The sequence below is a fragment of the Staurois parvus genome, unplaced genomic scaffold (genome assembly GCF_062004578.1).
Source record: "Staurois parvus isolate SC_StPar_1 unplaced genomic scaffold, SC_StPar_1.0 ptg000387l, whole genome shotgun sequence".
In the NCBI taxonomy this organism is placed as follows: domain Eukaryota; kingdom Metazoa; phylum Chordata; class Amphibia; order Anura; family Ranidae; genus Staurois; species Staurois parvus.
Window position 1 is genome coordinate 3,064,093 of NW_028318183.1, and position 27,551 is coordinate 3,091,643.

General features: G+C 41.7%; 1 protein-coding gene and 1 pseudogene across 1 annotated transcript in view; both read left to right on the forward strand.

Annotated features, from left to right (window-relative positions):
* The window catches only part of SGCG (sarcoglycan gamma), a 379,077-nt gene that overhangs the window by 73,399 nt on the left and 278,127 nt on the right, over positions 1-27,551 (forward strand). The gene's annotated exons all lie outside the window — the stretch shown is intronic.
* Positions 20,504-21,369, forward strand: LOC149455840 (uncharacterized; annotated as a pseudogene).

The window sequence follows — 27,551 nt, forward strand, 5'->3', positions numbered from 1 at the left end:
CTCATGCTGCTGCCAAGTCCAGAGTCTGTCATGGGTCCCTGTATGGCCTCCCATTGCTGCTGTCTCCATCGCCACACTCTGCTGCCATGTGCCACTTTCAGGTCTCTTCACACTGCTGGTGTGTTAAATTTTTTGACATAGGGTGCAGGCAGATTACGGGCCTCACATAGCTGCTGCCAGGCCCCTAATCTGCCATGGGCCCCTATATACCGCCTCCTCATGCTGCTGCCAAGTCCAGAGTCTCTCATGGGTCCCTGTACGGCCTCCCATTGCTGCTGTCTCCATCGCCACACTCTGCTGCCATGTGCCACTTTCAGGTCTCTTCACACTGCTGGTGTGTTAAATTTTTTGACATAGGGTGCAGGCAGATTACGGGCCTCACATAGCTGCTGCCAGACATGTAATCTGCCATGGGCCCCCGTACCGACTCCTCATGCTGTGACGTTGCAACAAGGTGGAATTCAACCCTACATATGTTAGACCGCCTTTACGAACAGCTAAAGGCCATCACAGATTTCCTGATGTTAAAAGCGGATAAAGGTACTCCCTGTGTAACTTAGATGTCAGCCATTGGCAGCTCATGTGTGACACCTGCGCTTGCTCAGGCCCTTTGAGGAGGCCACGCTATTCGTGAGTCGGCAGGACTATGGGATGAATGAGGTCAAATCGGCCATGGGCCCCCGTACCGCCTGTTCACGCTGATGCTGGTCCCACAGTGTGACCTGGGTCCCTGTACGGCCTTCCATTGCTTCCACTCTGCCATGTGCCACTTTGAAATCTCCTCACACTCCTGCGGTTGTCCATTTTGTCATAGGTTGCTGGCAGATTACAGGCCTTCCATAGGTGCCACCAAGCCCCATATCGGCCATGGGCCCCCGTACCGCCTGGTCACGCTGCTGCTGGGCCCATAGTGTGACCTGGGTCCCTGTACCGCCTCCCATTGCTCCCACTCTGCCATGTGCCACTTTCAGGTCTCCTCACGCTCCTGCTGGTTTCCATTTTGTCATAGGTTGCTGTATGGCCTCCCATTGCTGCTGCCTCCACCGCCACACTGTGGCTCCAAACACTGGTTTTGGCCCCGTGACTGGCCAAAGGAGTGAAGTGTGCAGTGATTCTAAGATCGACGGCACTCATCTGCATGTCATACTGACAGACAGTATTATTTCTCTTCCCCAGCAGACTCCAAGGGCATTTAAATTAAAGGTACAGTGTTCTGCACTAATATTAAGTCTCTCTGAAGCCTAGAAACACCCTTTTTTAAGTTAAATTCACAGCGAATTTATTCGACTCGAATCGAATATTGTCCACGAATTCGCCGAATCAGTCGAATCGAATTTTTCATTTCTTCGCTCATCTCTAATTGGGACATCAACACAATTCTAACATTTTTGACTCTATACACCACCACAATGGAATTGAAATGAAACAAACAAGACGTGCTTTAACTGCAGACTGTCAGCTTTAATTTGAGGGTATTTACATCCAAATCAGGTGAACGGTGTAGGAATTACAACAGTTTGCATATGTGCCTCCCACTTATTAAGGGACAAAAAGTAATGGGACAGAATAAAAATCATAAATCAAACTTTCACTTTTTAATACTTGGTTGCAAATCCTTTGCCGTCAATTACAGCCTGAAGTCTGGAACGCATAGACATCACCAGACGCTGGGTTTCATCCCTGGTGATGCTCTGCCAGGCCTCTACTGCAACTGTCTTCAGTTCCTGCTTGTTCTTGGGGCATTTTCCCTTCAGTTTTGTCTTCAGCAAGTGAAATGCATGCTCAATCAGATTCAGGTCAGGTGATTGACTTGGCAATTGCATAACATTCCACTTCTTTCCCTTAAAAAACTCTTTGGTTGCTTTTGCAGTATGCTTTGGGTCATTGTCCATCTGCACTGTGAAGCGGCGTCCAATGAGTTCTGAAGCATTTGGCTGAATATGAGCAGATAATATTCCCCGAAACACTTCAGAATTCATCCTGCTGCTTTTGTCAGCAGTCACATCATCAATAAATACAAGAGAACCAGTTCCATTGGCAGCCATACATGCCCACGCCATGACACTACCACCACCATGCTTCACTGATGAGGTGGTATGCTTAGGATCATGAGCAGTTCCTTTCCTTCTCCATACTCTTCTCTTCCCATCACTCTGGTACAAGTTGATCTCGGTCTCATCTGTCCATAGGATGTTGTTCCAGAACTGTGAAGGCTTTTTTAGATGTCGTTTGGCAAACTCTAATCTGGCCTTCCTGTTTTTGAGGCTCACCAATGGTTTACATCTTGTGGTGAACCCTCTGCATTCACTCTGGTGAAGTCTTCTCTTGATTGTTGACTTTGACACACATACACCTACCTCCTGGAGAGTGTTCTTGATCTGGCCAACTGTTGTGAAGGGTGTTTTCTTCACCAGTGAAAGAATTCTTTGGTCATCCACCACAGTTGTTTTCCGTGGTCTTCCAGGTCTTTTGGTGTTGCTGAGCTCACCGGTGCATTCCTTTTTTTTAAGAATGTTCCAAACAGTTGTTTTGGCCACGCCTAATGTTTTTGCTATCTCTCTGATGGGTATGTTTTGCTTTTTCAGCCTAATGATGGCTTGCTTCGCTGATAGTGACAGCTCTTTGGATCTCATCTTGAGAGCTGACAGCAACAGATTCCAAATGCAAATAGCACACTTGAAATGAACTCTGGACCTTTTACCTGCTCATTGTAATTGGGATAATGAGGGAATAACACACACCTGGCCATGGAACAGCTGAGAAGCCAATTGTCCCATTACTTTTGATCCCTTAACAAGTGGGAGGCACATATGCAAACTGTTGTAATTCCTACACCGTTCACCTGATTTGGATGTAAATACCCTCAAATTAAAGCTGACAGTCTGCAGTTAAAGCACATCTTGTTCGTTTCATTTCAAATCCATTGTGGTGGTGTATAGAGCCAAAAATGTTAGAATTGTGTCGATGTCCCAATATTTATGGAAATGACTGTATATAGCACCAACAGTTTGCGCAGCGCTTTACAAGATGAAGGTAGACATTACAGGTACAATACAATTTGGTACAAGAGGAAACACAGGGCCCTGTTCATTAGAGCTTACAATCTAGGAGGAAGGGTTGAGTGATACAAAAGGTAATAGCTGTTATTAATTAATAACTTTTTATTGAAAAATGTGGCACATATACGATCTCTTAAGCACAGTGCTACATTAACATTGGCAAATGTGTTGAAAACAGTAATTGTCAAAGAGAGTCGCAAACCATACAAGTTATAGATATTAAACAAACGTAGAGAAATACAAAAAGGTCAGTCACTGATTATTATTATTATACAGTATTTATATAGTGCCAAAGGGTATGCTCAGCGCTGTACAATAGCAAGGGGGACAGAACATGAGACAAGACAGTAACAATACAATACACGAGGGGTTCGAGGGCCCTGCTCTTTTGAGCTTACAGTCTAGGATGACAGTCTCAAACATCCACTTGGTCAGCCACCCATTTTAGATTCAAAGGGAGTGGAAAATGGGGGGGGGGGGTCCTGGCATTCCCTGATGTCCCAGTATTTGTATTGCCTCCTCACCCCCCCTCTTTTCCCCCATACATACTGAGTCCTCACTTGATCCTGCACTGTGCGCATCTCTTGCAGTTCTGTTCTCCCTGCATTCACAGGACAGAAAGGTGGGAGCCATTGGCTCCTGCAGCTGTCAGTCAAACCCTGTAAGCAGCAAGTGTTCGTCAGGTCTGAGCTGCACTGTGTGTGTCTATGGACACACACAGCTCAGTTTGGAGTGAGTATGTTCACGTTCTCCCATAGGAAGCAGCTTCCTATGGTGGCACACAAAGAAGAAGAGGAGCCAAGAGTGTTGGCAGGGGACCTCAGAAGAGGAGGTTTGGGGTTGCTTGATGCAATTCCACAGTTTGGGGAGCAAGTTATCATTGTTAGTACAGGCAGTAGGAGGGTTAAGTATTGCAATTGAAAATTGGTATTTAAAGTGATAATGAATCCAAAAGCAAACATTTTATTATTTTACAGCTTATCAATTCTAACGTGTGGTGGCTACAATAGTTTTCTTTTATCTTTTCTTTTCTTTTTTCACCTGGTGATCTGGCCAGTAATTCGGTTTTTAAACAGAACAAGCTGTTTTGCAGATGTAGCACTTAGAGGTTTGAGAAAAAACTATTTACCACTGACAAGGGTTCCTACAATGATCCGCTTTTATTTATTCATGTGAAGCTTTTATCCCAAAAGAAAAAAAGAATTGTTACTGTAACTGCTTGTAAAACTGCAGTGTGAGCTGGTGTTTAGCTTCAAAATATTAGTGTATCTAAATCTGCTAGTACATCAAACACTCCCCTCCCCCCAGAATAACAATGTCCAAAGGTGCCCCTGTGCTCCTTCATCCAGATTGTAGGCACTCTAAGACTAATGCAGTTTGCCTGCCACCGCATTTGTGCAGACACAGCAGTTCCATTAATTTGAATGGGCTGTTGTACCTGTTGGAAATGCAAGGAAAAGGTCCTTCAATCTTTTCTAAAACTGCAGCCACAAAGAAAACCCATAGAGCTATGCGTTTATGTGCATAGGAAAACGCACCACGGTTTCCAATGTGTGCGAAGGTCATTAAAAATAATGGCACCCCCACACATCTAAACAGATGTAACTGGCACCTGCTTCTGAGACACATGCAATACTTTATTTCTTTCACTTAATTTATAATAAAAGAGTAAAACAGAATATACAGACAACCAACAGTCGTTACATTTGTGATTACAATGCCATAAAAATAAATGATTGTCTTGCTAGCAGAGTAGTAGATGATCGCACAACACAGAAGACTCCACTTGCAGGTACAGCTGGACAAAGGCAGATAACTTCAGGTACATAACCCCTCCGGTACCAAAAAATACCACATGTGGGCAAACCCAAGGGCAGTTTAGCCAAATATCATAGCCAAGAAGGTATCTCAAGAAGGATCATGGGTATAGTAACCAGTGAAAGCAAAGCCAGTCGCAATCTTAACCCGTAATATGTAAAAAGAAAAATTGGGGAGACATCACTTCCAGCTGATACTCATTCACCATTGAATAAATGGAATAATGGGAGGTCAGCCAGCCCAGCAGAGGGAGCCAAAAAATCATTTACTGAGGAAGTAAGGGAGGGAGAAATGAAAGAACGAGCGAGGGCAGACAAAAGAGCAATATTTAATTTCACAAAATGGAATACAACATGTAGTCCTCCACGGTCACTCACCCCCGCACTTTTACAAAACAGCAGCGCATTTTTGAAGCAGGTACAGAAATGTGTGCAATTTACACGCAGTCCCATACTCACATAGATGTGAACCTAACCTAATACAGGAGGTGTGTTACTGGCCAGATCACTTGGTGAAAACAGAGAGAAAAAATACCAAAAAAAGAAAACTAATATAGCCAGCACATCTAATAATTGTGAAACTGCAATACATTACATTTTTGGCTTTGGGTTCAATATCGCTTTAAATCAAAATGTGTTGGCATGAAAGAGCTATCATATGTGTTGGTTCCCTCCATCAATTACAGAGACAGCTGATAATCACTTAACACTGGACTTAAGGTGGGAATACAAGATTAGAAAATCGACTGATTGGTCATCCAACGGCTGAGAGGCGTTCGTTCGTTGGTCGAAATCGTAGCCCACATTAACCAATCTAAAAAATTGTTTGTTGGGCAATACGCAGTGTTGACGTCTTCCGTACAAGTTGAAGTAATGCAGTGTGCGTGTGACCTTGTAGCCACTCACTTCTGGCCAGAACAAGCGATATACACAACAATTAACAGCAATGAGTATAATATAGTTTATTACATTATCTATATACCGTACATAAATAGGGATACATAAAATATAATATGCAGAATTTTGGTTTCATTATCTCATTAGGCCAATCTACTTTTAACATTTGTATTATTCGTTCCTGCTTACGAAGATTCCTTGGACATGAACATCAGGGTCATCTTCTGTTTCCACTCATGCCTGATAGCGCTTGATAGATTTTTGTTTTCGCGTGACTGTCATACCACTGGATAGAAAATCAGTAGTTTGTATGCGACACGAAAACATTTTTCACTGTTGTTCAACCGGATTTTTTCGTTCACAATATCATTATCGTTTAAAATATCCTGCTCATAAACGAAGAGAAAATCGTTTGATCAGTGGTCAGTGAAATGTTTCGGACGATTTTCTTATCTTGTTTACAGGCATTAGTGTCCTTTTTTCAATGCATCCATGTGCCCAGATGCACATCAAGGCAATCCAATCCTATGCCATGAGAGCGTGGCAACCCTATGCATATACATTTCCATTTGTATGGAGTTAGATTTACTAAAATTCAACTTCAGTGGAAAGACATGAAAAAATGCTACTGAAAATATAATACATGGTAGTTATTTTATTATAATATTATATATGTATTTTTTTTATATGGGCTTTTTTCTTTTACAATTACAGTGCACATTAGGACTATTGAACGTACACAGTATCATAAAATTACTACGCCGTACATATGCTAAAGAATGTATGTAAAAGTATAGTAATATAAATCACTTACAAAGTGGTGCTCATGCCTAGAAAATTGAATTTCCTTTATTTGAATAGTATTTCAGTTTGTGAATATAATAGCAATAGTAGAAGTTTAGATAGTTCTGTTCTTTATTGCCACAAACTAGATTCCTGCATTGTATTGCCATGGTAAATTATACTATTATGCTTTTTGTAGAGGAGCCCACATACTGTACGTATTGCTCACCTCGGGGCACACTGTGCACTAAAGTCTGAAGCAAGCATAACAAAATTAATTGGCTATAATCTTCTAAGCCCCCAAAATATAGATTTCCACATTGGCTCTCTTTATCTACAATGTTGAAAAAAAAATCTAATGTTATTAAATTCTAACTAGGACATGCAAATTAAAATGGAAAGAAGCATCCATAAAATATGATGACTGATAAACTACAGTTAAAGCTGAGCTCAAGGCAGATATAAAAGACACAAATGAATGCAGCTTGGTATTCATTAACACATCATTAAATGGATTTTTGAAGTCAAATAGTATAAGTACCTAAACTTGACTTGGTATTGGACCCTGTACAATTGGGGAAGAAGCAGCACATGGAGCAAATCAATTGTGCTGCAGTGCAAGAAGCATGCTGATAGGAGGGGAGAACAGAGTGAAAGAGAGAGAAGTGCAGCAGGTTTCTGCTTCTCCTACCTTCTCTTTTCACTGTCCAGGCTAAGAAGGTTCAAGACCTGCAAGTATGAACTGCAGCAGAGAAATATCCGGTCACCTGCCCTACCACCTTTGTAAGGGAATTTTCCCTAGAGCCCTAATGAGTGAAGTAAAGTTCTGCTGATATCTATCATCATGTGCAAGAGAAAAAATGCTGTTTTTTTTTATCTTCCTTGCACACAATTATGTATTCTTTGCAAAGTGAAATGTCACCGCATTCTCTAAGTTCTACATTTGCCTTTAGTAAATCAACTCCATGAGTTCCGGATAAAGAACCATGGTATGTAGAAGTAGATATGTATATTTATTACCTACATTCTACAACAGTTGTGAAGCTTGTCTTAAAGAATATGTAAACCCAGGGGCGCATGCGCGGCCGAGTTCGCTGATGGCGGCATCCATCTGAGCTCCGCTCTCATCCTGGCCCTAGAGACTCGCCCACGGCGAACCGCTGCTCCTTAGGCGTCCCTGGGTGAGTCACAGTAGCGGGGCACCCAGCTCAGCAGTTCCCAGTCTTATAATAGAGAAGATCGGGCGCTGGAAGCCCCCTTCCCCGCCGCCACATGAACCGCGGCCGTCATCGCTGCAGTGGTTCTTATACAGCAATTCCCGGCCTCAATTTCTTCCACGATCCCGCAGATAAGCTCTGGCGGACCCCCAGTGGCAGCCGGCGGTACTGCACCAGCTGCTTCTCTGATGTAGCCCACCTCCTCACTCCCTCAACACCATCAGATGGAGGAATCCGAGCCCCCGACCCTTGCAGGGGGGGAAGGTGCACCCTTTATCGAGCCCCTCTCCATCCGCTCCTGCCAGTCCCCGTGTGTCATCTACTCTCACGATATCTGCGCTGGAGGATAAATTGCAGGTATTTTCACGCAATATTACCGCCACTATATCCGCTGAAGTGGGCAAGTTAGCTCTGGATCTTCGTGGAGAAATAGCGCAGATTGGGGAGCACGCGGACCAATTGGAGAATAAATTTGATGCATTGGTGCAGTACGTCCATGTCTTGGAAGAAGATAATGCGTATCTGAAACACACCATGTCCCAAATTCAGCTCCAACAAGAAGATTTGGAAAACAGGGAACGTTGGCAGAACGTTCGTATTCGCGGTATGTCTGAATCTATTACCGATTCCCAACTTCGCCGACACCTTCTGTCCTTCTTCACCGCAACTGCCCCCTTGGTCCAAGAAGTGGATTAGCGCATGGACAGGGCCCACCGATCATTAGGTCCCAGACCTGCTGATGGCGCCAGACCGCATGATGTCATCATCCGCTTTCATTTTTTTGAGAGCAAGGAAGCCTTGTTAGCCTCTGTACGCAACATCCCGTCCCTGGAATTTAAAGGGGACAGGCTTCAGCTCTTCTGTGATCTCTCTCCGATTACCCTGGATAAACGGCGAGTGCTGAAGCCACTCACCACTCATCTCCAGCATTACCGTGTCCCCTATCAATGGGGTTTTCCCTTCAAGCTGGTCGTCTCCAAAGATGTTTCCCAGATTACTCTACGTGATTTTTTTGAGGTGGACTCCTTCCTGAAGCAACTGGGATTCCTCTTTACCGCCCACTCCATCTCATTCTTCCGCTACCACCAACAAAATTGAGCACCAGCTCGTAGGGGCCGGAAGTGTCTTTCACATACTCCACAACATCCTCATCCCTCCCGCTCCAGCGACGAGCCTGCTTGACGCTTCTTTGAGGTGCTCTTCTGTGGGCACTCCGGGGGTTGCATCCTTACCCCCTTCCCTCCCCCCCTTTTTCCTCCTCTTTCCCCCCCTTTCTTTGCCTGGCGGATTTGGCATCCTACCCACAAACAGTTCACCTTCTATTCCACACCCCACCACAGCTACTCCCGCTTAGATCACGTCTTCATCTCAGCTCCTCTTCTTCCTCTCCTAGTTTCTTCTGACATCAACCCTATTACATGGTCTGACCATGCCTCCCTGACCTTAAACTCGTTATTCCCCAACATTATGCCAAAAACAGGCCATTGGCGCCTCAATGAGTCCTTTTTAACCACGGAACATCTCCGTACTGAGCTCTCACAGGGACTTGATATGTATTTTCAACACAATGTAGGCTCTGTACCATCTACCTCGACCATATGGGAAGCCCACAAGGCGGTATTTCGAGGCCTTTGTATCTCCATGGGTTCTCGCCTGAAGAGATCCTCAGAGAGTACCAGGATTAACCTAGTTCGCCAGTTAAACATAGCTGAATGTAAACTTTTTGCAAAGCCGTCTATTCCTGGGCTGTATAAAGTGACCTCTCTACGTGACAAAATCAAAGCCCTTGATGCTTGTAAGTCCACAAAATCTCTCCTTTGGGTAAGGCAGAAATTCTACGAATTCTCTAACAAACCCCACCGTATGCTTGTCAATAGACTTAAAGCACAATCCCCTTCTACCATGCCGGACCATCTTGTCCAGCCGAATGGGAGCCCTACTTACGATCCTAGTGTGATGGTCTCCCTTTTTGGCTCATATTATGAGTCTCTTTACAACTGTTTGACCCCAGAGCTCCACCCCCCTCTCACAGAAAATTCTTTTGATAGGTTCTTCAATCCACTATTGTTACGGAAGCTAGCGCCTTCTGACATTGCGGCCCTCAACGCCGACATTTCCTCTGAAGAACTGTTTGATACAGTCAAACATCTCCCCTCACGCAAAGCCCTGGGACGGGACGGACTTCTCTACTCTAATTACAAGACTTTCATTGGTATCCTAGCTCCCCATCTTCTTTCTCTTTATCACGGTCTCTTCAGAGGTATTATTCCCCAAGCCAGTTTTTCCCGTGCATACATTTCTATGATTCCCAAACCTGAAAAGGACCATTCTATCCTAGATAATTACCGTCCCATTGCTCTACTGAACTCTGATTACAAGATTTTTACTAAGATACTGGCCAATTGGATGTCTAGGCTCGTCTCCAAGCTCATACACAGAGACCAAGTTGGCTTTGTCCCTGCCAGACATGCGGCGGGCAATACCAGGAGATCTATTGATCTGGTTGACTTGGTTAACCGGTCCTCCATCCCTACCATCTTATTGAGCTTGGATGCCTAAAAAGCTTTTGACTGCCTCAGCTGGCCTTATATGTTTATGGTCTTAGAGATGTTTGGCTTCCGTGGCCCTTTCGTGGCAGCTTTAAAAGCTCTTTATTCTTACCCTTCCTCACAGGTCAGACTAGCCTCCTTTCTCTCACCTCCTTTCCAGATGTCGAATGGTACGCGGCAGGGATGTCCACTTTCTCCCCTATTGTTTATCCTCTGTTGGGAACCATTGGCCATTGCAATTCGGTCTCATCCCGACATCAAAGGGATATTGTCTCATGACTGAAGCACTCCCACTCCACATATCACCAGTTGTCCTCTCATCCCTCCAAGACTCCTTTCTATATCGCTGGTGCACTCATTCTCTCAAATACTTGGGTACTAATCTTACCTTCTTACAGTTCTATTTATGATGCCAACTTCCCCCCCTATTCATAGCTATTTCCCGTTCCTTGAAGTTTTGGGATACCCTATCCCTATCATTCTTGGGACGTATCAACGTCATAAAGATGACTGTACTACCCAAACTTTTGTACTTATTTGCGACTCTACCCGTCCCTGTTCCCATGTCCAAACTACACTCCCTCCAGAAATCTCTTTTACACTTCATGTGGCACAATAAGTGGCATAGAATCGCACGTAGTGTGCTACTGTCCCTGCATTCTAGAGGAGGCCTGGGGGCACCGGACATCGTGACCTACTATTATGCTACACACCTCTGCTTCATTCTGTCATGGTCCTCCCAGTCCCCTCCCAATCTGTGGACTGAGATCGAGTCCTTACAATTGACTCTGGCACATCCTTGCTCTCTCCTCTGGTCATCCTCGGCGGTAGACCCTACCTTTTTTTGTAGTCTCTTTCTTGGCCCAATGCAATTCTCCGTGAGTATTTGGCGACGATGTAGCACTAGGTTTGCATTGACCTCAGACTGCTCCCCACTGACTAATATCCTCTTTAACCCCAACCTTCCAGATAGTTTGGTCGTCTCCCGGATGCTTCCCTAGGTCACGGCCAAACTCTTCCAACTGCGCCACCTAGTACACCCTGTTATTCGGAAGTTGCAACCATTCTCATACCTTCAGGAAAGAGATCAGCCTTCCCAACATTTTTACATATACCTGCAGATACGCCATTTTTTCTCCACCATGTCCCCTACTTTGATTCTTGGGAAACCCTCTCTCTTTGAACGCCTTTGCATACAGGGCCCACATCAAAAGGGTATAATTTCCAATATATACAAACTCCTAATGGACACTACCCCCCTCTCTACTGATACTCACCACTACATACGCAAGTGGTCCCAGTTTTTGTGTGACATTGATCTAACACAGTGGAAGAAAATTTGGGAAAACGCATCTAAATCTTCTGTCTGTGTGGTTTATAGAGAAAATACATACAAAATCTTGATGTTGTGGTACAAAACACCTGAGGTTATTCATACTTTTAACCCGAGTGCTTCTTCTGCCTGCTGGCATTGTGGGAAGGATCTTGGCTCCCTCTTTCATATTTTTTGGACTTGTGGATCCATTGTCCCTATTTGGAAAGAGGTTTTGTCTTTTTTACAACTGTTATTGCATACCTCTCTCCCATTTGAGCCCATATATTTTTTATTGAGCCTGCCATTCCGAGGTCTTCCCAAGGCGGCCAGGAAACTCACTGCACATATTTTGACTGCGGCCAGAAGAAGAATTCCTATGTGTTGGTTATCCGCTATACCTCCTCCGATGTCAACTCTGTTTAAAATTATTGCTGATGTGCGACACATGGAATACCTGACTGCTACACATACCTGCTTGACAGCTGTGTTTGAGGCAGTATGGCACCCATGGGATAATTTCTCCCCCTGCAACCTTTCTTCAACTGTACTGTTCAGATGGCCTCCCCACTGTAACTATGTGTCATTATTTGTAACCATGCAGATTTCACCATCAATGTGCTCCTGCTTTCCTTTTGTTCTCCTTTAACATATTATTTGTATATATATGTGTGAAAATCAATACAAATTGTTAATATAAAAAAAAAGAATATGTAAACCCAACATTTCATATTCCTGATATGTGCCTGCTGTACCATGTACTTGTATGAAAAAGTCTCCCGTTCTCTTTGTATTGCTTCCTTTGTGTGAAATCCCTGGTGTTCCTGCCAATCCCACTACTTTGCTATTAAAACCTGATCACACTAGGCAGGAGAGAACAGGAACTCAGCCTGCCCTCCTCCAATGATCAAACTTGTGCTGACACCCCCCCCCCTCTTTCCTGCACAGTCAGTCACTGGGAAGACCAGTGAGCTGCTGTTTCTCCTCCCTGAGATGAGAACAAAGGGAATGTGATCACTTATAAAAAAGGAGGGGAAAAAAAGATATTATTAAGAGAGCTATGTCAGCATTTAGAAGTAAAACTGCAACTCACAGCAGAAACTTCGCTGACAGAACATCAGCTGCTTGTAGGGAATGTATTTCTACTGTATGTGATGACAGAAAGTAAAGTGACATGTCCCCAGCTGTGAGGAAGAAGGACCATAAAGAAGGCTTTGTACTCATGTGACCACAAAATTAAACTCCCTAAAAACAGTACAAAAGTCTTGTATTAAAAAAAAGTGAACATGATTATCGTATAAAAAATGACTTTATGACTAAGGGATTTAGTTTACATGTGTTCACACATACTGTACTTTAAGAAAGCTTTATTAGCAGATATATTCCAAAGCAGTCTAAAGAAGTTTTTTTTAAGGTGCTAACTATGAAACATGCAAAGAAAAATAAATAATGCCATTATATTATCCTCTGCAAATACAGTAATTGACTAATGCGGTGAAAAGAAAAAGTTTGCCAAGTAGAAATTGAAATTGGGCTCCTCCCCTTGCCAAATGCCCACCATATCAAGCTACTTGTTATGGGGGCACTCATACGGCTCGCTCCTGAGCCAGCTTTGTGTTCCCATAAACACACAAAGTGCCGCTCAGTGCCACCTCCTGCTTCCTTCTCATGGGCTGTGATTGACAGCACTGGGAGCCAGTGCCTCCCGCTGATGTCTCTGAGCCCATTAGGAGGGAGAGAGCCGAGGGAGAACCTCTGCTCTTGTTCACATCTCTGGATCGAGATCGGGCTCAGGTAAGTATAAGGGGGAGCACTGCACAGAGAATGCATTAAGGTAAAAAAAAAACCTTTAGTCTTTAGAATCACTTTAATATACTTCAAGTGCTGTTTATTTAGCTGTTTGGCTAGAATCATTCTTTTGTTGTAAACAAGCATGCATTCTACTTTTGAAAGACCCACTTAAACTAAAGGTGAATGACTCTGCCATTTCTAGTTGCTGAAGAAATGTTATTCATTTGATTCTATTAATGATAAAAAAATGCACTAGATATAAAGAGAATCATCAGAGCTCTCTAGAGAGTTTGATAAAAGGATGGCCATTTGCAGGATAGCTGATGCTATGTGCAGCAAATTCAGCAAAAAGAGCACAACAAGATGTGTTCTGTGATAAAGCAGTGTTAGTCACCCCTTAGTATTAAATCGGATGGAATAATTAAGGCGATTATTTTACAGATATCACTATAGGATCTGAAAGAAGGTGTTAAGGTCGCTGAAAGTATATATAAGCCCAATCACTAACCTCAACATCTTAAAGTGGTACTCCAGCTGAAACCAACAAGATAAAACTCCTCTAGAAACCCCAGAACTAGTGGCTGTAAAAACGCTCCAAAACGTGTCAAACTGGCATTTTTGGACTTTTTTTGAGCCACAAAAACCCACGAAAAAACATGGCAAAACGTTGCTAAATGCTAATGTAAAAACGCTAAAAAAATGCTGAAAAACTCAAGTTTTGAATGTGACTTTACACAGGTAATGTTAACAGTGTTAATAAAACACCCAGTGTGCATGGAACCTAAAGGGCCTGAAAGCACACAACGTGCATCTAGCAACAATCACCTATAGTGATTGTTGGCTGTGCGAACAGGAATGAATAGTAGTGGCCACTGACAGCCTGACAGCTAGAGTTGCCATTGCATCCCTTTAAAACCGAACACATATTTATTACACAGGTTCTGTGGCTGATTAATTGCAGATAAGGTACTCAGTGAGTTCAATTACCACCTTAACCACTTCCCACTCGGCCTATAGTCAAATGACGGCCGGGCGAACCTCTCGTCGGAGGGCGTCATATGAAGTCCTTCCCGGATCATAATTTGCACTTGCCCGCAGGGCCATGCTGTGGTGAGATCTGTAATTGACTGTGTACCTCGGACACGGCCGATGACAGATCTGTGTACCGACCTCGTTGCCAGTACCATGTGACCTGCTGTGACCAATCACAGCAGGTCACATGACAGTTGTATACAATGGATGGCTTCCTTTCATGCCATCCATTGTATACAAGCGTGTCTAGCTGTGAATGGTCACAGTGATCACATGCACAGGCTGGGCCAGTCACAGCTAATCACAACAAAAAAAGCTGAATGAATTGATAAGCAAATTGTGTAAAAAAAAAAAAAATACTGATCACTTCCCCAAAGTAGTACAATGTTACTATGGTAACTATGGTCATAGTGTAATATGAAAAAAAATCTTAAAAAAAAGGAAAAAATTTATTATAAATAAAAATAAAAAATTTAAAAAAAAAATCTAATTTTTTTTTTTGTACTGTCACCAGTCAGTGTCCCTGATCACCATCACACCAGTTATATGATGATACTGTACTGCACTGGTGACAGTATGTAAAAAAAAAATTGTGAAAATAATTGTTTTCATTTCTTCATTTTCCACAAAATTGTGACAAAAAAATGACAACTTTAAAAAACTCACCATGCCTCTTATGAAATACGTTGGACTGTCTACTGTGCAAAAAGGGGTCATTTGGGGGATATCTGTACTGTTCTGACATTTTTGGGCCTCAAGAAATTAGATTGGCTGTCAGTACTTCAGGATTGATCAATATTCAGATCTATCCCATAGTTTGTGAACTCTATAACTTTCCTACATACTAACTAATAATTACTGATTTGGGTTATTTTCACCACAGACATGTAGCAGAATACATCTTGGCCTAAATTTATGAAGAACAATTATTTATTTGCAAACTTTTATAACAGTAACAAAGAAACATGTTTTTTTTCTTCAAACTTTTCTGTCTTTTTTTGTTAATTCAGCAAAAAATAAAAACCCCAGCGGTGATTAAATACCACCAAAAGAAAGTGCTAGTTGTGTGAACAAAATGATAAAAGTTTAGTTTGGGTACAGTGATGCATGACCTGCAGCTGAAAATTGGTCTGGGCAGGAAGGGGGTAAAAGTGCCCAGTATTGAAGTGGTTAATTAGCCACAGAACCCGTGTAATGAATATGTGTTCAGTTTCAAAGGGATGAGGCGGCAACCCTACTGACAGCCTGTTATTACATCGCTACCACTAGGATTCACCCCATCGTGTCAATGGGCACACAGAGCCAGCTCGGGAGGGAGCACACATGAATGCCCCCATATGGGGGCACTCAATAGGGGGGAGGGGCCAGGAAAGCAAGAAAAGGAGGATTAGGGTTGCTCTGTGCAAAACCATTGCACAGAGCAGCCAAGTATGACATGTTTATTATTTTAAGAAAATAAAAATTGTGCCTTTAGAGTCACTTTAAATATTCTCGACTGTTGTTTCCTGATTAGGGTTTTTTTTTGTTTTTTTTACACATTGCAACAGTCATTGAGTTTATAGGAACAACCTGCGTGAAAGACGAATACACAATTCTCGACTTAAATAAAGTATTGATTAGTTGCTCGGCTTGCATCTATAATCTAGTGACCCGTTGAATTGAACAGCACACCTGAAAGAAATTACCTTGTTTGTTGTCTCTTGTAGCAGTATCAATTAACCTTAGAATAGGCAGACAGATACACAGGAATGGACGCAGATGGTTAGTAATATATTTAGTATGTGGGTTGCAGGATTCTTGAGTGTATAGAGAGGCATTTACAGTCCAGCCACCTACATAAATACAGCTAGATTTTATGGGCCAAAAACAGTCCTGCAGTCAAAGCTCAGAAATATTTGCCAAAGTCATATTTATGAAGGTAATGTTTGTAAGGATACATGTCCATGCTCATCACAAGGTCTCCACAGTATTGGCTTTTATTTGGTTTTGTTATTGATAGTCAGGAATGACTATACATATCAGTAAAAAGGGCCTTGTGAGAACACATTTTGCACTCAAAGTGCATCTAAACCCAAGAACAAAAATGTAATATAATGCAGCTTAAGGGGCCATAGATGTGGTGACTGCATTTGTTTTCTTGAGGCCTTTTATCCTTTATTTTCATATCAGAAAGGCTAGGTTCACATCTGTGTGTGTGGTGCCGCTGCGGATTCACACGAAAAGCCGCACCACCCGCACAGAGGAATGCGGACCCGTGGGCGGGTGCCATGAGTTCTAATGGCATGCCTCCCGCACTGGAAAAAGTCATGTGTGTGTGTGTAATATATATATATGTATATATACACACACACATGTGATCTTGCGCTTCGCACGCGCCCTACCCTCGTCATTTGTATCCACGCCTGTCAATCACAAGGTCCCGGCCAGTGATTACTCGCTGGCACCCAGTGATTGTCGAGCACCTCCGACGGGGAGGAGAACTGTTAGTAAACAAAACAGTTTCTCCTCCCTGTCAGCTGGTGCACACTGCTTTGCATGGCTGTGCACAGCACAGCCATGCAAAGCACTGTGCTCACAATGAAGCAGTAACACACAGCCCCTATTAAAACAGCACACAGTTAACTTTTTGAACACCCAACATGTTAACCCCTTCCTGCCCAGTGCCATTAGTACAGTGTCAGTGCTTTTTTTTAGCACTGATCACTGTATTGGTGTCACTGGGGATGTCAGTGACACCAAGTCAGTTCCCCCCAGTGTCAGAATGCTCACCGCTATAAGTCACTGATCACCGTCATTACTAGTAAAAAAATTAAAAAAAACAATTAATTTACACGTATTGGGATTTTTTATTAGCAAAGACATGTAACAGAATAGAATAACCACAAATAATAGCGCTACCCTTAAGTAGAATAAATAAATACATAAATCATTAAATCCACCACCAAATAAATGCATAAATGTGACAAAACATATATCAAATTAAGGGTCCTCATAGAGTCCATTCAATAAAGTCCATGCGCAAAAAAATTGCTTATGAGCCTCAACAAATGAAGCTATGAAGTCTTCCTTTACCAGTGAAAATTCAGTGTGTTAACACCCCATCAAATTGAACACTCACCAAAAGCTGGTGATAAACCAGCATATCTGTGTAAATCAGCACTCCTCTGCTCAGCTCCACCTTATGGATATCCAAACACCTCAGAGCTGGTGATAAACCAGCGTATCTCTATTAGCCCAACACTCCACAGCTCAGCTCCAGCTTAGAAGTATCCAGACAGCTCCATATAGTACATGCAGATATAAAAGATACTCGCCATAGTGCAATAACGTATAACAAAATTTATTCAAATACTCCCCCCATAAAATACACTCACATCGAGTACAAAAATATCCAACATTTGCATAAAAGTGCAACACAAGAGCTTCCAGCCCTCTCAGTAGCGTCTCACCAGCCTGCCAGCCTGCCTGCAATCAAGATGGCGTTGTTGCGGTCACGTGATCCGGACACGTGGGTTGGCGTGCGTGGTGACGTCACTGACAAACCACACCCTAACGCGTTTCGTCATACGACTTCATCAGAGGGAGTGGCAAACACTACGTGGAGCGTGCTTATAAAGCACCGCCTCCTATCTCATTGGTCACTTGAAGTAACAACACCTGAAGGCATGCATAATCAGTGAGTACTATGGGCACCTAGATCAATCTACTGAGCTAACCGCACCGCATAATCACAACATCGCCATCTTGTGTCTGAATAATAGAAGGCAATTATAATAAAACCTATCACATTATAACACCAAAATTAATTACAAGAATAATTAAAATGCCTCAACAATTAAAATGAAAATAAAATAAAATTAAAATGAACTCAAATAAATAATTAGATATACAATAAAATAATCAAATCTAAACATCACTGATAAAACAATTTAAATCCAATTCGATATTTAAACCTTTAGAGGACAGAGCTTCAGTCAAATAAATCCATTTTGTTTCACATTTAGATAGTTCCCTGATTCTGTTTGATCCCCTCCAGGCCTTAGGAATAGATTCTATAGCCCAAAACGTAATATTAGATGGGTCACAATTATGATGTTTTTTGAAATGTACAGAAACACTATGATATTTCTATCCTCTTTTAATATTCTTAATATGTTCAAGTACCCTAACTTTTAATTGTTTTTTGGTCCTCCCAATATAAATTAAACCGCAAGGACACTCCAAACCATAAACCACATAAGTGGGTTCACATGTTAGAAATGAGATTATATCAAATTCTCTACCATTTGATTTGGAGCTAAATTTAACCAAAATTTAAATATTCAAAATAATAATTTCTTTATGAGAAAGTTGAACCCCACTCAAATTATAGATCCCATTCCAACTAATAATCACTTTGAACCACTATATGACTATAGGGAACCATCTTATTATCCGCCCAGGCCTTTTTTTGGGAACTGGAGGAGGGGGAGAGGAAGGGGGTGGGGTTACCTCCCATTCACCAACACCCAACCTCATTACTATCCACCTCCCAACTACCGTATAGGAGGAGAAAGGCAGGACCTAAGAGTCATGGGGCTAAGAAGGGAAGAAGGGGTTGCAGAGCAGGAAGAAAACACCAAAAAAAGAAGGGAGGTACATTAAATGGGATCTATAATTTGAGTGGGGTTCAACTTTCTCATAAAGAAATTAATATTTTAAATACAGGATTGAAATGTGCCATTAAACGACCTATTAATAAATTTGATGTCTATATTGATATGCATAAATATATTAGAAAATTAAATATGAAAACATATTTCTTAGGGTTAAATTCCAATATTAAATCTAATTATGAACAGAGAGTTGAAGGTCTGAATAGTGGTTTGAGGAACAAATCCCTTTTCAATCCCAATGTGTCATCCAATCAGCATTTGGATGTGTTCAAAAGTTTGGTTTTGAGGGATTTGGAAACAGTTATACCCAGGAGAAATGTGAATCCAAGACATGTTCAGGAAGGTATCAAATCTTTGGAAAAACGTAAAGAAATTATTATACGCCCTGCTGATAAGGGTGGAGGAGTTGTAGTGATGAAGAAATCTTTCTATCATAATCAAATCTCAGAGATGTTGGCTGATACCAGCACCTATGTGAGATTAAAGAAAGGTCCCACAAGCAAATATAGGGATGAATTGAAAGCTTTGGTGAATTGGGGTATAGGACGAGAGTGTTGAGTAAAAAGGAGAAACATTATTTAATACCTAGTGTTAGCAGAATTCCAATTATCTACACTCTCCCTAAAATTCACAAAGATAAGATCAATCCTCCGGCCTGACCTATTGTGAATGGTATTGGTTCAGTTTCTACTAGACTGGGCCAATACCTAGATGTTTTTCTACAATCTAGTGTATCATCCACTAATGATTACTTACGTGATACCAAGCATTTGTTAAAATTTCTTACGGAGACTCCTATTATCAATCATTCCAGGTTATATCTAGTTACGGCAGATGTATCATCCTTATACACCATCATACAGCATGATGATGCTTTGCTGGCACTTAATTGGGCCCTGAGCAAGAGGAATGATATACCACATAACCACAAGAAATTTTTAAGAGATTCTTTAAAATTCTGTTTGTCCCACAATTATTTTTGGTACAACAGTGAATTTTTCTCTCAGAGAAGGGGTGTAGCGATGGGAGCTCGCTTTGCACTCAGTATAGCCAACTTGTTCAGGGCTGAGTGGGAGGACAGGTTTGTCTTCCACCACCAGCATGAACAGGTATTGCTATAGAAGAGATTTATTGACGATATGTTTATGATTTGGGCAGGAGAGGAGTCTGATTTGTTAATGTTCTTGGAAAATTTTAATAACCTTAATAATATCAAATTGGATTATCAATATAGCACAGAATCAGTGCATTTCTTGGATCTTACTATTTTTAGAAAAGATGATGTACTGCTAACTAAAACGTATTTCAAACCCACTGATCGTAACAGTTATTTGCCTTGGTTTAGTGGACACCACCCCCAATGGCTCAGAAATATACCTAAAGGCCAGATAATGGTACTGAGGAGAAATTGTTGCCAAAAAACTGATTTTCTAGCTCAATCTGATATTATAGTTAACAGGTTTGTAGATAAAGGTTATCAAATGAGTAAACTCAAGGATACAGTGGAACAAGTATATAGATTACCTAGGGAACAATTGTTGATGGATAAACCTAGGTTAATTTCTGATGATAGACATCAATGGGGATTTATATCCAATTATCATATACAGTATAGAGAAGTGGAGAATATCTTTTTCAAATATTGGCACATATTGAAAATGGATAAGATATTAGGGAAATATACCCAGATAGGCCTATATTCATTTATAGAAGAGCTCCTACGATTGGAGACAAAATTGTTCATTAATTTCTTGATCCACCCAAACCCATTAGAATGTTTGTAGATAGGAAGGGTTTCTACTCTTGTAAAAAGTGCTCGGCTTGTCGATCGGTCAACCATAAATTCAAAGGATTGGTTAAATTTAGCTCCAAATCAAATGGTAGAGAATTTGATATAATCTCATTTCTAACATGTGAACCCACTTATGTGGTTTATGGTTTGGAGTGTCCTTGCAGTTTAATTTATATTGGGAGGACCAAAAGACAATTAAAAGTTAGGGTACTTGAACATATTAAGAATATTAAAAGAGGATAGAAATATCATAGTGTTTCTGTACATTTCAAAAAACATCATAATTGTGACCCATCTAATATTAAGTTTTGGGCTATAGAATCTATTCCTAAGGCCTGGAGGGGATCAAATAGAATTAGGGAACTATCTAAATGTGAAACAAAATGGATTTATTTGACTGAAGCTCTGTCCCCTAAAGGTTTAAATATCGAATTGGATTTAAATTGTTTTATCAGTGATGTTTAGATTTGATTATTTTATTGTATATCTAATTATTTATTTGATTTCATTTTAATTTAATTTTATTTTTATTTTAATTGTTAAGGCATTTTAATTATTATTGTAATTAATTTTGGTGTTATAATGTGATAGGTTTTATTATATTTGCCTTCTATTATTCAGACACAAGATGGCGATGTTGTGATTATGCAGTGCGGTTAGCTCAGTAGATTGATCTAGGTGCCCCTAGTACTCACTGATTATGCATGCCTTCAGGTGTTGTTACTTCAAGTGACCAATGAGATAGGAGGCGGTGCTTTATAAGCACGCTCCACGTAGTGTTTGCCACTCCCTCGGATGAAGTCGTATGACGAAACGCGTTAGGGTGTGGTTTGTCAGTGACGTCACCACACACGCCAACCCACGTGTCCGGATCACGTGACCGCAACAACGCCATCTTGATTGCAGGCAGGCTGGTGAGACGCTGCTGAGAGGGCTGGAAGCTCTTGTGTTGCACTTTTGTACAAATGCTGGATATTTTTGTACTCAATGTGAGTGTATTTTATGGGGGGAGTATTTGAATAAATTTTGTTATATGTTATTGCACTATGGTGAGTATCTTTTATATCTGCATATACTATATGGAGCTGTCTGGATACTTCTAAGCTGGAGCTGAGCTGTGGAGTGCTGGGCTAAAAGAGATACGCTGGTTTATCACCAGCTCTGAGCTGTTTGGATATCCATAAGGTGGAGCTGAGCAGAGGAGTGCTGGTTTACATAGATATGCTGGTTTATCACCAGCTTTTGGTGAGTGTTCAATTTGATGGGGTGTTAACACACTGAATTTTCACTGGTGAAGGAAGACTTCATAGCTTCATTTGTTGAGGCTCATAAGCAATTTTATGCGCATGGACTTTATTGAATGGACTCTATGAGGACCCTTAATATGATATATGTTTTGTCACATTTATGCACTTATTTGGTGGTGGATTTAATGATATATGTATTTATTTATTCTACTTAAGGGTAGCGCTATTATTTGTTGTTATTTTATATGTAATTTTGTATAATTATATCACAGTTTATATTAATTTTTACAGCAGTTTAATAGTGGGTGCAACATTGCATGACCACGCAATTGTCAGTTAAAGTAATGCAACGCCGTATCGCAAAAAATGGCCTGGTCAGGAAGGGGGGTAAATTCTCAGGAGGGCAAGTGGTTAAAAAATATATTGATAAATGTATTATTTAATGTGTGTACAAAAAAAAAATCAAGGCAGGGACATTCTCACATTGTTTACAGATTTTTGGGAAAGTTTTATATTAGACTATACAATGTCCCTGTGGTGGTTCAGTTTGATTCATTTAAACTAACACATCCCAGGTGCTGTTGTTAGTCCTCAGGGATATCTGGGAACATTGTAACTGATGAGAGGGCAGCACAAGCAGAGAGCACTGGAAGATATCATCTGACAAGAGATCTGGCAGATTAACAGCTGTTTTTTACACCTTTTGAACATGCAAACACTTTCAATGGTACTATATATTTAACAGGCCAAAAGGATCCAAAAAAGATATAGCTCATTGTTGGGGTACATACCATTAAAAGTGTACCTATAACCAAAATATTTATTTAATAGATTATGAATAGAGCAGGGAATGATTCAAGCTTACCTCCTGGCAGATATACAAATATAAATTAATGCAACCCCGCATTTATGAATAAATGAATAAAGAAGTCTCATTTAAAATTGTTAAATTGTATTTAATTCTCCAGGGAACCCAGTGTATATAGCACTTAGTCCTGTTCTGGTCGGTGGCCCCATTGTCCCTTAAATGCACCTCTATATGCTGACTGTAGTTCCACCCTCTTTTAAAGCCCAAATTAAGGGTGTTCCTGTGGGGGGGAAGATATCGTCAACACAGAGCCCCCTCTCCTCTCTCTTCTGCTCTGCCGTGGAGGATGGGGGGGCTGGACACTGTCAGAAAAGGCGAGGCATCAGAGACCTGCGAGGGGGGGGAACTGAGGAGCACGGGGGGGGGGCAAAGGAGGGAAATCCGATGCACAGTCAGGAATGATCGGTGCAGTGGAGGGATAGTGACAGTACTGATCTCCCTGCATGGATTTCATGGGAGCAGCTGGAAGTCTTTCAGCTGCTTCATTGAAATCCATGCAAGGAGATTGGTGCTGTCACTGTCCCTCCACTGCACCGATCACCTCCGACTTTATTCCTGATACATATCATCCATGGGGGGGGGGTTTAGGGTGTGTGCGTTGAACACCCCGCACCCATAGATGATATGCCTCTCACCTTCCCACTGCCCACCAGCTCCATCACCAGCACAGTGTCCGGACCCATCGCCCGACTCACTCTGCCCCCACCTGAAGTGACAGGTGAGCTACTTCTGGGTCGGGATCTGAGACTGCCTCCTCCTCCGCTCCCCACACTGTCACTGAACAGTGATCCTCTCACGGGCCCCCTACTGACCCCAGGCCCTCGGGCAATGCCCGAATGGTCAGTCCGCCCCTGGCTGCAGGGCAAAAAATGGCCTGGTCAGGAAGGAGGGTAAATCCTCTAAAGGGCAAGTGGTTAAAGTGGTTCTAAACTCATTCTCTGCATTAAGGTAAAAAACCTTCCAATACCCATCTCCCCCAATTTCTAAACACTTACCTCTCATGCTCCAGAGCTATCCCAGTTGCAGAGCTGCTGCTCTTTCTTCATGGTCTCACAGGAGAATCTGGGAGCAGCAGGAGTCCTAGGCTCCCACTGCTGTCAGTCAAATTGTGCAGGATCGTGGGTGAGCAACGCTGTGTGTGCCTGTGGATTCATAGCGCAGCTCAGGAGGATGCCGACATTGGTGCCCCATAGTACACAGCTTACTAAGGGGGCACCCAGATAAACAAGGAATCGACAGCAGCAACAGTGGACATCAGAAGAGGATGTAAAGGGGACATCTGTGCAATATTTTTGCACAGAGCAAGGTATTTATAAATTTTTTTTACTTTAGCAAAAAATAAATAAAATGCCTTTTAATATCACTTTAATGTAATGATCAACCTTGAGCTATTGGAATCTGCTGGTTGTTATTTATGGTTGTGAATTCTCATAGGCATCTTTTGCCAATGCTTGACAATGGAAGAAAAGCCAGACCTATACACATACACATTTTGGTGTGCTGCAGTGTGGATCTGTTGGCACCTACTGTGCTTGTTGGTTGTGTTGCCATTCTAAATGAACCAAATGTTGCCATGCATTATGGTAATGTTCCGTTTTCCACTGATTACCACAGTCCATAGGTGTGAAGACAGACAATAGCCAACTGCCAATGTGCAATTCCTATCGCCTGACGCCCGGGACATGTGCCAGCCTTCAACCCACCCCCCCCTTCCCATGCAAGAACCTCACCCCTGTCCACCACTATGTCTCCCAGGCTCCGCTTGCCCATCTACGGGTGCAGGTGGGTACAGGGTCCCCAATGACAGATTTCCCAGCCATTTAGGCTGGTAAAGAATGCAATGTAGTGTTATGTGCACTGTATTACATTCAGTGGAGTACCGGGGAGACATTCGGGGTCTCCACCCTCAGAGTTCTGTGAATGAATCAACTATGAGTACCAACATTCTTTGTGGATATCGACTTGTAGTTCTCAATGAACTACCATGGCACTGTTGAGCATTCTGGTAGTTCAATGATTCTTCCTGTCAGTGTGAAACTGCCTTCCTGTACAATGTACAGACAGATTACACTGATAGTCTGTGGGAGTCCTGCATGGCACCAGCACTTTGCTGATCGCTGGTGCTATGCTTTCCAGGCTCCTGCAAACAAATGTGCAGTTATTGTTATTATTTTTATTTTTTAAAGGTGAATTTATCCTTTAATGGAGCGGATACTGGAGTTTGATTTGGCTGCTCAGCAGGCGCCTTGTACTGAGCACCCAAATGCTTCCATGTGTGAGGATAACCTGAAGGAGTAACGTTTTTTTTTTTCTCACTTGGGCCGGCTCCTCATTTACTCGCTCAGCAGATGCGCTTCTGCTGAGCTTTAAGAGATCCCATCACTCCCCTTCCCTGATGAGCATCCAATCGGTGCTCATTACACTGCAAGGTCTCTTCCCTCCCTGCTAGTCCCCGGGTGTGTTACTGGAGACAGGCAGGGAGGTGAGGAGGAGATAAACAGCTCAATGTTAAAAATATTAAGTTTAAGTTGCCATAAAGTCACTTTTTGTTTTTAAAAGCCCCAGACATCCCTAAAAGCACCTCAGATTTAAATACGGTTTTGGTTAAAATTTATTTTTTTATCTGGACAAGTAGATTGTCATGAGGGACAAGTAGATTGGGACCTCGATTTAGTCCCCGGACAAGCAGTTTTTTTTAAAAATGTCCACACCCCTGCCATAGGGTTTTCTTTCTTAGGATTGATTAGAATTTTTTATTATGTAAATGTTTTTTTTACTTCTTTGGTTGAACTTGATGGAAATGTGTAGTTGTTGCTATTTTCCTTGTCTGATGCGGGAGACAGCGATGAATTAACTTGCATTATTGTTATGCTGTCTATATGAGGAGGACTGAAATGTTAGTCTTTGATTCTTGCAGAATAGAGTAAAACAGCAGGTGTAACACAGTATGGACCTCTTCTGACAGCGAGATAAAATCTGAAATAAAGGCAATTGTTCCTTCTACCGTGACTTTGTTTCATTAATAAAAAAAATGAAATCATGCTTGAGCTGCTGATTAAAATGTTGGTGACAAATGATGGCAGGTGTAATTGCTGGCATGTTCCTTTTGATGAATTATATTTGCTGTGACTTTGTGAAGAAATGTAATTATTGTACTGTACAGCAAATATTAATGCAGCATGTGCTCACTTCATATGTAAATCAATACAGTCATAATTCACTGGAGGCAAAACTTTTTTTCTATACAAAATCAAAAAGGTAAGTTTCAAGGGTCAAGTATAGATTGGTTAACTCATTGTCGTCTGAAATGTTGCCATGTAGTTTTTGCCTGTTCGTGCTGAAATGTGCCTTCTTTAGTGTGCCATCTGCGCATTCCTATTGAGCAGGAAAAGTGCCCATCATAGTAATGGGCCAAAAGGAATGTGAAGGGAGCAGGGCTTAGTGGCCATCTCTAAACCACACCTCCCTATTGGATATTATGTCTGCCATCCACATTAACAGCTAGTAGGGAAGTTTGACTGGCCCAAAGCTCAACCGCTCAATCTCTTGTGGATCTTTGTATACTTCAGTGGCCTATATCTTGGGGAACCTGAGCAATTTGGAAATGAAAAGGCATTTTGGCATCTGAAGTTGCATTCAATAGGTTTAACAGCCAATCAACAAAGATTTAAAAAGCCACTGGCATTACTTTAAAACTGTCTTCTGATTTTGTGATTGGTAATCCAATATTTGGGAGCCCAGGTTTTCTGAGATGCATGAGGGTGCAGAATGGGTTTTGTCCCCCTCCTAGCAACATCTTAGAAAAGAAAGAGTTCTAAAGTACAAAATAATGTGCTGAACATATAGGTTTTCAGAAGAAAACCTGGTATTGATAGAATTTTATTTATTTATTGATTGGATTTGCTCCTTAAAGTGAAACTCCATGCTGGGAATAAGATATATACCCCAAGTTAGGAATTCAAGTAATTTATAGCAAACAGAAATATCAGTTGGGGAACAAAGGAGGTTTGTCTGGACAATAGAAAAGGACAAGTGGAGGACAAGTTCATTTTAAATCACAAAATTACTTGTCTGGCATTACCAATGCTATAAAGTTTAGATTTAAGCTTCCATATAAAAATGCTAGTGATTATTAGTTGATAATGACAGTTGAGAGAGGATACTGTATATACCCATCTATGGAATGTCTTGCTGATATGTATTTTCCAGCTAGAGCTGATTTTCTGTTGACTGTGAAGGTGCACACATAGTACAATAGAATAGCAATGAAAAATGCGTGTTACAGTCAATACAATTAAGAACAAATATGTATGGAAATAAGGACTCATGCACTACATTTTTCATATTAGAGAGAACATAATAAAGTGTAAATAAAATGGATTAAACCTCAGAATTAATATATTTCCATCGATTGCACAGAATGTCAGAGAAAACCAACTAACAGCAGAGACCCTCATCTCTATGTAGCGTTACCCCCAAGGGAGCTGGTAGATTGGGTTCTCTGTTTTTTTGCCTCGCCTCTGTGAACAATT